Source organism: Callithrix jacchus, chromosome X (genome assembly GCF_049354715.1).
Source record: "Callithrix jacchus isolate 240 chromosome X, calJac240_pri, whole genome shotgun sequence".
NCBI classification, from domain to species: Eukaryota; Metazoa; Chordata; class Mammalia; order Primates; family Cebidae; genus Callithrix; species Callithrix jacchus.
Genome location: NC_133524.1, coordinates 13,343,331 through 13,356,684, shown reverse-complemented (window position 1 = coordinate 13,356,684; position 13,354 = coordinate 13,343,331). Strand labels below are relative to the sequence as shown.

The following is a 13,354-nucleotide window of genomic DNA, read 5'->3' as shown; positions in this document are numbered from 1 at the left end:
AAAGGACAGCTTTCCATAGATTGCTTTGTACTCTTGTTTTCAAGGTTGTTCAGCCCCTAAAGGGCCATCCAGGGCTCACCAAAGCTCACCAAAAGCCACAGTGTCCACCTACAAACATGGGACCATGGTTGTAGTTAGTAAAAAGCATTGTTGACTTGCTTAGAATGTCCTCTCTTTGTATCTCCTCTGGGAACTCATAATAGCAGTGACAAAGGCTTCAGAAGTTGGAATCCTAGCCAATTACAATGGCTTTGCCTTAGTTTCCTCTTGTTGCCATAACAAATTACCACACACTTAGTGGCTTCCAACAGAATATGTTTGTTATCTTACATTTCTGGAGGTCAAACCTGAAATGGCTTTCACTAGGCTAAAAAAAAGGTGTCAGCAGGCTTGCTTCCTTCTGGAGGCTCTAGGGGAGAATCCCATTTCCTTGCCCACTTTATTTTCTAAAGGCCACTGGCATTCCTTGGTTTGTGGCCCCTTCCTCCATCTGCAAAGCATAACATCATTCAATCCCCACTTCTTTCTTATAAGGACCCTTGTGATGTATCAGGCCCACACCAAGGTAATTCAGGATAATGTTCCCACCTCAGGGAACAAAAACCTTAACCAAATCTGCAAAGTTCCATTTCTCATGTAAAGTAACATCTTCACAAGTTTCAGGGATTAAGACATGGTCATTTTGGGGGGTCTTTATTCTACCACAGAGACACAACAAAGAGGAAGACTCCTTGATTCGTGATCATCATCACCATCATCATCATGGAGTCAAAGGACATCATTTTGGAGCTCTAAGATTTGACTGCCCCACTGGGTTTTAGACTTGCATGGGGCCTGTAGCCCCTTTGTTTTGGCCAATTTCTCCCATTTGGAATGGGAGCATTTATCCAATACCTGTACCCCCATTGTATCTAGGAAGTAACTAACTTACTTTTGTATTTTACATGCTCCTAGGAGGAAGAGACTTGCATTATCTCAGAAGACACTTTGGACTTGGACTTTTGGATTAATGGTGGCACGAGGTAAGACTTTGGGGGACTGTTGGGAAGGCCTGATTGTGTTTTGAAATGTGAGAACATGAGATTTGAGAGGTTCCAGGGATGGAATGATATGGTTTGGCTGTGTCCACACCCAAATTTCATCTCGAACTGTAATCCCAATAATTCCCACATGTCGAGGGAGGGACCTGGTAAATGACGGGATCATGGGGGCATTTTCCCCCATGCTGTTCTTATGATAGTGAGTGAGTTCTCAGGAGATATGATGGTTTTATAAATGGCAGTTTTTCCTGACTTTTTTGTCTCTTCTGCTGCCTTGTGAAGAGATACTTGCTTCTCTTTCACCTTCCACCATGACTGTAAGTTTCCTGAGGCCTCCCCAGCTGTGTGGAACTGTGAGTCAATTAAACCTCTTTTCTGTATAATTTATTTAGTCTCCACTACTATTTTATAGCAGTATGAGAATGGACTAACAAACCATCCATGATGATATTCTTTGATTTTTACCTGGTTCACTAATTTTAATTTAGTTATAACTTTAAATAGTTATAAGTAAAGATCCTGACTGATTTCCAGGAGATAAACTGGGACACAGAATAGTTATTTGGTCCAGAAAGAGGAAGAAAAATAACCCAGGGGATTCCAGTTTGAGGCAGCCACTTCCAGAGACTGTGGGTCAGCCCTGAGAAATGTCCAGATTGGATAAACTGTATATGAAAAGATTATCTTGTCCCATGACTGCAATAGACCACTTGAATTTACCTGCTTGGTTTATTCAGATTTTATGCCTAGAAATCCCCAGAATACACCAGAAAATCCCAAACTAACCTGAGACTGAGTACCTAAAGTTGCTGGGTCAAGAGAGTATTTTTTTTCATGAAAGAGACTTGAGCATATCTCTATATTAAGTAGTAGAGGCAGAAGAGAGAAAGCAATTAAAGATAGAGGAGAAACAATAGCCACAAACTGGAAGCAACTCAACCATCATGAAAATGCCTGAACAAACACTGGTGTATCCATACAATGAAATACAACTCAGTAATAAAAAGGCACAATCCACCGCTGCTACCCACAAAATGGATGACTCTTAAAATCATTATGCTGAGTAAAAAAGCCAGACACAAAAGAGTATGTACTACATAAGTACACTTACATGAAATTCTAGAAAATTCAAACTCATTTATAGTGACAGAAAGGAGAACAGTGGTTGCCTAAGGTTAGAAGCAGAGAGAAAGGAATGAACAGCAAAAAGGCACAAGGAATCTTTTGGAGGTGATGGAAATATTGTGTCTTGATCATGGCAGTGGTTTTGTGGGTGTCAAAACTCAATGAATTGTATACTTTAAATGGATACCATTTACTGTACATAAATTATACTACAATAAAGCTGATTTACAAAAAGAGGGAAGCTTCTTGGGGGCCCCTGGACTGGATGAGGAATCCCTCTTCTACTGGGAAGGAAGGGAAGTACAATCACTTGATGGGTTCTTCTGGCCTGCTGCACAGATAAAACCAATTCACTGAGAGAGTGATATTGCAGTAGAGAAAGAGTTTCATAATCATAGGGCCAGTCAAGTGGAAGGACAAAAGTTTAGTACTCAAATCAGCTTCCCCAAAAGCTTAGAGGGTCAGGTTTTTCAAGGATAGTTTGGCAGCCAGGGGGCTAGGGATTGGGGATGCTGATTGGTTAGGAATGAAATTGTAGGGGTGAGGAAAACAATCCTCGTGTACTGAGTAAGCCTCTGGGTGGGGACCACAAGACCAGTTGAGTCATGAGTCATGGGTTGGGGTGGAGTCAGTTGGTTGCCAGAATACAAAAATCTGAAAGCCATCTCAAAAGATCAATCTTAGGTTCTACAATAATGATGTTATTTACAGGAGCAATTGGGGAAGTCACAAATCTTGTAATATCTGTCACATGACTCCTGAATACTAAGAGATTGTAGAAAAGCAAGCTGGGAGGCTGGCCATGGTGGCTCACATCTGTAATCCCAGCACTTTGGGAGACTGAGGTGGGAGGATCTCTTGAGCTCAGGAGTTCAAGGCCAGTCTCAGCAATATAGTGAGACCCTGTCTCTTTAAAAAAATAATAAAATAGAAAGCAAGTTAGGGAACAATGGCTGGTTATCATTTAACTACACTTACATCTCAGCAGAATTCAGGCCCCTCCTATAATCCTAATCTTTTGGCCCTTCATTAGTTTTACAAAGGCAGTTTTAGTTCCTGAACAAAGAGGGGCCTGGGAAGGACTATTATCATGCTTGCTTCAGAGTTAAACTGTAAACTAAATTCCTCCCATGGTTAGCTTGGCTTATGCCCAGGAATAAGCAAGAATAGCCAGATTGTGAGGCTAGAAGCAAGATGGAGTCAGCCATGCTAGACTTCTCTCACTGTCATGGTGTTTGCAAAGGCAGTTTCAAAAGGAGGCCAAAGCAGAAATGGTCATAGGTCTATTCATAGATGAGGAGGGGCTGCAGAGAGAAGATGGTGGTTAGCCATGATCCTCTTAATGTTTTCTTAGGATGTAATGGTTCAAGGGGTTCTTCCTGCCCCCTACACAAAGAAAGACCATGATATTGTAGTAAAGAAAGAGTTTAATAGACAGGCTGGCCATGCCATGCCGCCTGGGAGATGGAGTTAGTACTCAAATCATTCTCCAAAACTCACAGGTTAGGGGTTTCTCAAAGGCATCTTTGGGGGAAGAGATTGGGGTGGCTAGGCTTGCAGCTGGTTGGTTGGGGTGGAGATGAAATCATAACCAGTTGCAGCTGTTCTGTGTGCTGAATTGCTTCTGGGTAGAGCCACAGGAGCAATGTTGGAGGGTCCAGATGGAGCCATGGGTGTCAGATACACAAAAAACCTGAAAAGATATCTCAAAAGGCCAATCTTAGGTTCTACAGTAGTGATGTTATTTGCGGGAGTAATTGGGGAAGTTGCATATCTTATAACCTCTGGAATAATGGCTGGCAATGGTTCCTGTTTGCATCTTAGCAGGACTCAGGCCCCTCTCCTCCCTGCAACCTGATGGCCTCCCATAAATGTTACAAAAACTATCGAGTTTTACGGGATGCTTTTTATCATTTAAATTATAAATGTCTCTCAAAGAGTTAGCTTGGCCCAAAAGCCCAGGAATAATTAAGGGAAAGGTAAAATCTGGGGTGGGTTAGCTCAGCTTACTGTTAATACTGTTCTCACTGATATAATTTTTGCAAAGGCAATTTCATGAAGCTCCCTGCATTACTGCCCACAGCAACTAGTCTCCTTTTAACATGCAGATTCACATCGATCATAATGAGCTCAAGTTGCATCTGAAGACTGGAGACTGTCACTGACACATCTTAACCCACAATATGTGCTATCCAGACAGAATACTTGCAAGATGCAACCTTCTCCTTATAAATCAAAATTCAGCCCACCTTCAGCTTGGCATTCCTGCCACACAGAGCCCCTGAGAGCTTCAGCAGAGAACTGGCTGATGTGTTTTCAGTGTTGTTTTCTTTGATTTCTTCTGAGTGTCATTTTCTTTGATTTCTTCCTGTGTCCCTGTAATTACTGGCAGCTCCAGAAGCAGTAAGAAGCTGGGAGGAAAGACTTCCTCAAAGCTTCAGGCTGGGAGGAGAGCCTGAAAGATAGGGATCTGCCAGCACCTCTGTGGTTATCGACTCTTTCGTGTAACCACTTACCAGAGTGTATCAGACAGTATTTTGCAGTAACGAAGACAGAGCCATAGCAACCAGACTACAAAGAAAAGCTCAGGCTTCTGGAAATGTCTTCAAGTCTCTGAAGAGATGTTAGCATTTCACAGCTTCCATTTCTTTTTGTGTTTGTTTCTTTTTGGTAGCCACTGGAGATAAGCTGTGTTTTCTTTACACACCCCAAAACTAGGGAAATTTTTATTTACCACAGCTGGGTACATGGGCCTAAGACTGGAATTCTTCAGATAACAGTCATGTTAAATGAAAGTTAATTTTCTCAGTCATGAAAACTATCCTCAGAACGTATTTTCTGAGCTGCTACCTAGTATCTGGTGTTTTTTAACAGTAATAATTATCTTTTTCTCCTTCTTAAAAAACTGTAAGTTATAATTAAGTAAAGGAACCAAAAAACCTTGACCCCATGCTAGTTATATGGAAGTCCTTCATCAGGAATGAGTCACTCATGTAAATTGAAAGCTGCTCAGGGTCCCCATCTTTGAGTTAGAGTCCCTGCAACTTCTCCACTCTAGTCATTTGGGCTTTTATAAAAGAATAATGATGTGAGACTCCAAAAGAGGACAAAACATGTGACTATGTTTGTGAAGATAAGCATGACACTGCAGTGTCCATTTGAGTGTCACCCCTCTGGTAAAATAGGTGCCTACTGTCCCTTATCACCCACCAAAACATGTATCCACCCTGTGCTTGAAACTGAGTAGGCAGCCAAAAGAATTGAGAGTAGAAAAAGAAACAAATACTTGCACATGCATGTGCATAGTAGCAGCTTTCACCATAGCCAAGAGGTAGAAACAACCCAAATGTTCAGCAGTGGATGAATGGATAATACAATGGAAAATTATTCAGCCATAAAACATAAAGCAGTACGGATACATGCTCTAGCACGAATGAACCTGAAAGAATTATCGTAAGTGAAAGAAGCCAGACACAAAAGGCCACACATTGTATGATTCCATTTATAGGAAATGTCCAGAAAAAGCAAATCCATAGAAAGAAAGTAGATTATTGATCACCAGAGGCTGGGGGTAGAGGGCAGTGAGGAACGACTTTATTATATGTAAAATTTGGATGCTGCAAAAGAAATAGCACTTGAAGATAAATCCTCTCAGCAAGGCAGTTTACTGCTATAGAAGGGTGTGCCTCACAGATGGAGCAATGGTGAGCGCACACCTGGACAAGGGAGGGAAAGGGGTACTTATTCCTGATGGAGGTTGCCCCTACTGCTGTGTCATTCCCCTATTGGCTAGGGTTAGATCACACAGTCTAGACTAATCTCGATGGGCTATTTTAAAGAGAGCAGAAATACAAGCCGGAGTGGCAGGGTGGGTAGTTTGGCAGGAAGGATAGTTACAGGCAGGTCAGAGCAGGTAGCCAGGGGTGACCTAGGTCAAAGCAGGTGACCAGAATAGGTGACTGGAGCAGCTGTCTGAAGCAGGTGACTGGGATGACTCAGAACAGAGCAGGGGACCAGGGGAACAGATGTTAACTACTGATTAGAACTGGTGGAGAAGGCTGTTTACTGAAACTACAAGGAAATTAAACTTTAAAATGGAGGACAAAGAACTGAACATACTGACATACTGATTCTTTGAAGAGAAATTTAGAACTCATTGTATCCAATAACTGCTAAGGCAGTTCCTTTTGGGGTAATGAACAACTTCTGGAACTTTTAATTATGTGCTAAAAGTGCTAAAAGAATGTGCTAAAAGTCACTGAATTGTATGCTTTAAAGTGGTTAATTTTATGTTATATAAATTTTATTTCAATTTTTTAAATTCCTACATTCTTCTTTTTAAAATTTTATATATTATGATAGAGACAAGGTCTTGTTATGTTGCTCAGACTGGTCCCAAACTCTTGAGTTCAAGTGATCCTCCCATCTTGGCCTCCCAAAGTGCTGGGGTTATAGGCATGAGCCACTGAGTCTTGCCATATTCTTGAAAAGGGCTAAGAGAGTAGATTTTAAGGGTTTTGACTACAAAAAGATAATAAGAGTGTGAGGTAACACATATTAAGTGGCTTAATTTAGCCATTCCATGATGTATAAGTTTTTAAAAATATGTTGTAAATGATAAATAGATATGTTTTTATTTGTCCATTTAAGTAAATAAATAAATTTTAAAGTAAAAAAAAGAATTTTAAGAAAAAAGAACTGTCCCTCCAAAAAAATATTGCCAAGTCACGATAGTCATGATGTCACATGAAATCATTTTTAATACAAATATTATACTAAACATATTAAAAATTACTAGAATAAAAGCAGACTGACAGGTATATTCAGTTCACTCTGTTAACATTAAATGAGCCTTCTATTCTCAACTAGAGAGGGAAAGATAGGCAAACAACCTGCTCAATGCTGTGGTAAGGATGGGAGCAGGGGTGGGGAAGGGGGAGTTGGGATAGCTGCTTTGCCCAAAGGGTTCATAGAAGACAAATATTGATAGCATGCCTTGTACCAGGAGGCCACACCCTGCCCCAGCTTGAATATCCAGAAAAGTTAATGAGAAAGGCAAGGTAGAATTTGGTTAGGAGCTCAAAGGAGTGATAAAGAGCATAGTAAATATTAATGAGAATTTAGAGATGGAAAAGCTCTCAGAAGCTGGACTCCTCACAGGCTGAAAGCACAGAATAAGTCTAAGTTCTGAGAATCAGGAGTCAGAGTGTCTAGTCCTTGGTTAGGTCAGTACATGACTATGAACTTGGCCATGCCATGTAACTTCCTGGGTCTTGGCTTTCTTTGCTAAGTGCTTCCCCAGACTAAGCTGGCATCACAAATGTCTGTGGAGCATTTAAAACATAGACCCCCCCTAGGGCTGGAGAGAAGGTACCTTGGAAACGAACCAGTAGTTCACAGATTTGAACCCCCTGGGACTTGTGAATATTCAGATTGCTGGTCCCCATTCCTAGAGTTTCTGATTCAGTAGGTCTAGGGTGGAGATCTGAAATTTTCCATCTCTAACAAGTTCCCAGTGAAGGTGATGGCTCATCACACACTGAGAACCACTGAGGAAAAGTAAACTAGTAATTACCAACTCTGGCTGGTCATTAGAATCACCTGGAAAATATTTAATAAACAAATACCAGGGCCATACTCCATATGTGGTGAACCAGGGATCCTCTGTAGTTTAGACCCTTATGTTTAGCTCTAGGTCTCATGATGCTTCTGAAAGGTGAGCCTGGGACTGGGCTGTTATAGTGAGCAAAATTGGAGTGAGCTAGAGGAGGACACTGGCATTCTGCTTGGGTCAGAATGAGCAGTAACAAGCTCCGGGGCAGGAATCAGCAAGCTGTGGTGATGGTTATGGGAACCATGAGCCAATTCATCTTGGGTAATATTTATTAACCACTCACTGCATTTATGTAGCACCTAACGATGTGAGGGACGGAGATTCAATGGGAAAAGAAAAGTGACTTTTTCACAGAGATGCTTGGGAGAGGCCTGAGGAAACATCACAAAAAGTTGCAGACATTGTCAGTGCTAGTCTGCCAGTATCTATTCCTGTATTCTTTTTATTTTCCCCCAGAACTAAGTCTAAATAATAACAGAAGCTTTTGAAATAAAAATCCTGGGACATAAATTCCTAATGAATGAAATCCAATGTACTGATGTCTTGGCAAAAAATATGTCCTTAGATGCCATTTTGTGGAGGACCTGGTAGAACAATTGCTCATTGAATATTCAGTTGGTGGAATGGAGTGAAGGAGTTGATCTGTTCCTTCTGCTTACTTCATAACTCAGACATCTTACAGTGCAGATACAGACCTCCATAGCTGATCCTACTTAGAGCTACTCCTGCCAGTTATTCAGACATTTCACTTTGGGTTGCCTGCTTGATCTTAGATCATTTGCTTGAACAAATGCAAGAGGCAAGAAGCTCCTATTTCTTTAGGGAAAAAGCTCAACGTGTATTCACTGACAGGCACACACAACATGGGCACAATGTGCCTGGTAAGCTTCTATAACATATAATTTAAAAATTCTTCCAAGAATTTACTTAACTTGGGCCAACTGACAAGTTCCTTCCTTGTCCCCAGCCTTGCAATAGGACTAAACTTCCTTAAGTGTCTTCTATACTACTGTGAATGATGTGATCATACAGCTGATGGCATGGCTATTTGGGGAATTCTTCCTAGTAACTACAGTTGTTTTTATAAAACTTCTTTCCAAGAAAGTGTAAATTTTTTAAGGTCACACTCTTATATACTTTAACTACTCACAGCACTGAGCACAGTGTTGAACACATAGTACATTTCTTTTTTTTTTTCTCAAAGAAATACACAATAGAATCCCTGGATGGTAGAACTGGTTTGCTCACCGAGCAGAAAATGGTGCCTCGAATATAGATGTTTAATAGCGTCACAGCAACCGTATTCTAGACTTCCACCACGTCATCCCTGGATTTTTCTTGTGACTTTGATTGTCTCTCTTTTTTATCTAGTTTATTCTACAGCCATAGAATACAGCCAGTATATGCCTCACTCCTGTAAGAATCAACTGGAGTCAGTAGAAAGAGGGTTGACTCAGAATAGAAGACTAGATTCTTGTTACTTTTATACCCATTGAACTGCAACTCATTTCCTCTCCTCCCTCCCTTCACCAACCACTGTTTTATTCTCTAACTCTGCATATTTTACCGTTTGGGTTTTTTATAGATTCCACACATAAACGAGATCATGCAGTGTTTGTTTTTCTGTGCCTGGCTTATTACTTTAGCAAAATGTTCTCCAGGTCCATCCATTTTGTGGCAAATGGCAGGATCTCCTTTTTAATGGCTGGATAATAACAGGTAGGATGAACAAGACTGGAGGTCTAATATGCAACTTAGACTTTAGGCAATAAATTATATTAAGGATTTTTATTAAATAAGTAGATTATAACTGCTTTTGTCATTTAAAAAGTAACTATGTGAGATGATGGATATGTTACTTCGCATTACTATAGTAACCATTTTGCTGTATATATGTATCTTTCGCATAACATCGTGTTTTAAACCTTAAATATACACAATAAAATTGATTTTTCCAAAAGGAATGTCTGGGTTTGAGTGTCAGCTCCATCTTAGGGAGCTGGGTGATCCCATAGCTATCAGTCAAGTCCTTCCAGCCTCCACTTCCGTATCTGAGATTTGTGCATAGTGATGTCTATCTTAACCATGTCTTATTGCTCCAACTTAGCTATTACTAACTTAAAAGCAAAGACTGGGTTTTCTTTGCTTTTACAAATCATCTCTATCTTTACCCATTTGGTCTATTTCAAATTTCCTGTAAGAAGAATGAAGGGGACAAAGAGATGATTCTAGGAGAATGTCAAAATCAGAAATGTTTTTTGCCATTTTCTTCTGTTTTGTATTTTCTTCGTTGCAGGACAGAGGACAGCACCAATGTGTGTGAACGTCAGCAGGGAGAATGATGTTTGTGCAGCTAGGGAAACTCCAGGGAAGCTTGGAGACTTGGGGAATTCACTTGCTTGACAGCCAGCTAGTGAGGCTTCTAAGCTCAGAGCCTTATGTTGTCCATTTCTGAATGTGCAGAGAAACGCTTGCTAGTGAATTATATTTTCTAGGTATTAACAATGCCTTAGAAGTAGGATGTGATGTGCAAACATGTCAGATATGATTATTGTGTTTATCATAGGCTGCTGAAAGGTGATTATGGGAAGACTTCTATTAAATGCCACAGACTAGACCATTTTCCTGCCTTCTCCTGTTGACAGATCCCATGTGAAGGTTACCATGGGAAACACTCCCTACTGAAACAGTAGTCAAGTCTGCAGCCTGGGAGGTTCCAGTAGCAACGTGCTCAGGGACATGGCCCTCTGGGATTTCAGCCAAGCTATAGAAAGACTGCCTGGTAGGGGGAAAGAGCATTTTATAAATAAAACTAAAAGAACAGGGTGTTCATTTACAGTCCCGGGGAAAGAATCAGTAAGGGCTATGACTTGGTTGGCTTGACATGGTCCATGACTTAGGATGGTTCAACCTATGACTTTTGAGTTTACAATGGTGCAAAGCCATTGTGTTTTCACTTTCAGTACTGTATTCAATAAACTGGATGAGATATTCATGTGATAATATTTATTATAAATATCATATTATTGTAAATATTATAAAATAGGCTTTGTGTCAGATGCTGTTGCTCAGCTGTAGGCTAATGTAAGTGTTCTGAACATGTTTAAGGTAGCCTGGGCTAAGGTTTGGTGTTCGGTACATTCAGTGTATGAAATGCATTATCAACTCACAATATTTTAAATTTACAATGTGTTTATTGAGATGTAATTCCGTTGTAAATTGAGGAGCATTTGTAATTGCGTTTCACCTACAGAGAGTCATTTTCCAGTCATTTCTTGGGGCCATTTTGTATGAAAAGTAGAATGTAATCAGGATGCAAGTAGTATGATAAGCACCAAGGTCATTTTAAAGAGCAGAATTTTGTATAAAAATGAGTGTTTAACCAGGAGACTGATGATGCATGTCTTGGTATAGGAATCAGCACAATGGTGACCAGAACTTTCAAACTCTTTGGGTTGAGGAATTGCTCTGAAGCAAAACCATAGAAATAAGCAGAAGGAAGCTAAGAAAGTGTAATGTCTTATGTTGGGTATTCTAGAAGCAGACCCTGATATCAGGATTTAGGTGCATCAGAATTATTGAGGTAATACTCTGGATATTCTCAGGAGAAAAGAAGCAAGGAAGCCCCCAGAGCAGGGGAAGGAGCAAGGCGAGGGTGGGGCTCAGCTTAGTTTCAGCCTCTGGAACTGTGAGTGTATGATCAGCATGGGGAGCTCTGGTGTATATAAAAAGCACTATAGAGTCATGTCTTGAGGCAGGAGGGCCTGCTTTCAACATCCTCCCAGCTGTGGGCTGTAGGGAGATAGAGAGGAAACAAGGCAACACTCTTTGGCCAGGAGCAATTCTCTGGAGAAGGAGACAGCTGTGAGCACCTAGCATTTGGAGGAGGAGCCCAGTGAAGAGAGGGTGAGTAGGGGGCACCACCAGGATCTACTTTAGTTGCTTACCCTAAGCCGCAAGTTGGTTAGTGGCACAATCGAGACTAAAACCCGTCTCTCAGCCTCGGCCCTGCCTTGTCAAGTCCACTTTTTACAATGGCAATACCTACCACCATGCCATTCTTTATGAAGCATTTTTATAGCTATTATTTCATGCCCACCATAATCCTGGGAGATAAACAAGGGCAGATATCTGTGTTCTCAACTTTATGAATGAGGACATGGGGGCTAAGAGAGTGATCTGGCCCAAGGTCATGCACCTGGAAGCAACATAGTTGTGAATAGAACTTTGCTCTGTGGGACTACAACACTTTTTATAGATCAGAAGTGGTATCTAAGAGAGAGCACAGTCTAGCCCTTAATATCTGCTGGGCACGAGCTCGTTTTCAGTCTGGTTTTGTTCTGTCTCTCATTTGCTTTGGCATTTGAGCTTGAAACAATGACCGTCATCTGAACAGGGGCTTGCTCGAGAAACATGTAAGTCCTTGCTATGTATCACCAGCCCTGGAGTGGGGTTGCTGGTTTCCATTTCTAACTTTTGATACCCACTTTTAGTAATAAGGAAAAAAAGTTATTTTATAAAATGACTCAGATGTCTCTGGAAACGTTTGCAATGTTTGGAATGTAGCGTTTTAATAATTTCCTGATCTGTGTGCAGTAAGGAATTTCAGTGCAAGAGCTAATAGGAAATTCCTCATCATTGCGGGGTTTAAATTTTGCTTTAGGTTTTCCTTGAATTTAAATTGAATCACAGTTGATCCTCAAGTGAGCTGAATTTGCTATAACTTCCTTGGCTTATTGCTTATGTATAGGGCGCTCTCTCTGATTTTCATCTTATCTTTCTCCTCCATTTTCTTCAGCCTAAAACCTTCCTTATGACCTAATGGTTTCCTGCACAGGCGTCTGAATATCCACAGCCTGCTCCAAATTCTGCTGTGAAATGTTCATATCTTTGTTGAGGTCACCTTCACAGGGGCATCATGGAGTCGTGGAGTGAGATGATATTAGTTCTACACCACAGTCCACCTTGCACTGACCTTGTAATCTTGTAGCAAAAAAGATCTTGGATGTTTACAATTGTCCATATACTTCGACCTAGTAATTTTATATCTTACATCTATCCTAAAGAAATAATTGTAGATATGCCCAAAGATTTGGTTATAAGGATGTTTATGACCACAATTTTTACAAGCAAAAATATTGTTTAGGGGCTGCTCATTGGCCTGTTTTGTCCCCCCCCCATTCATATGTTAAAGCCCTAACCCCAATGTGATAGTATTCAGAAGTGCGGGCCTTTGGGAGGTAACTAGGTTTAGATGATGTAATGAGGGTGGAGCCTTCATCTCCCCACTTCCTCTTTCTGTCATATGAGGTGGGAAGATACAGCAAGAAACATCTGTAAGCCAGGAGAGTGCCCTCACCAGGAACCTTGATTTTAGACTTCCCAGCATCCAGAATTGTGAGAAATAAATTTCTGTTGTTCAAGCCACCCAGTCTATAGTATTCTGTTACAGTAGTCAGAGCTAAGACATGTATGATAAAATGTTATACATCAGTGGTTCTCAAACCAGAAAGTTTGTTAAATAAAACACAGATTGCTGTTCCTCGCCACACCCTCAGAGTTTCTGATTCAGTGA

At 40.8% G+C, this 13,354-nt stretch overlaps 1 long non-coding RNA gene across 1 annotated transcript in view; it reads left to right on the top strand.

The window, feature by feature from the left end:
- LOC118150668 (uncharacterized) overlaps positions 1-13,354 on the top strand; it is a 126,442-nt gene that overhangs the window by 18,286 nt on the left and 94,802 nt on the right. Inside the window, exon 3 of the long non-coding RNA XR_013531520.1 lies at positions 955-1,022. This is a non-coding gene — a long non-coding RNA (uncharacterized LOC118150668). The remainder of the gene's footprint in view (positions 1-954; positions 1,023-13,354) is intronic.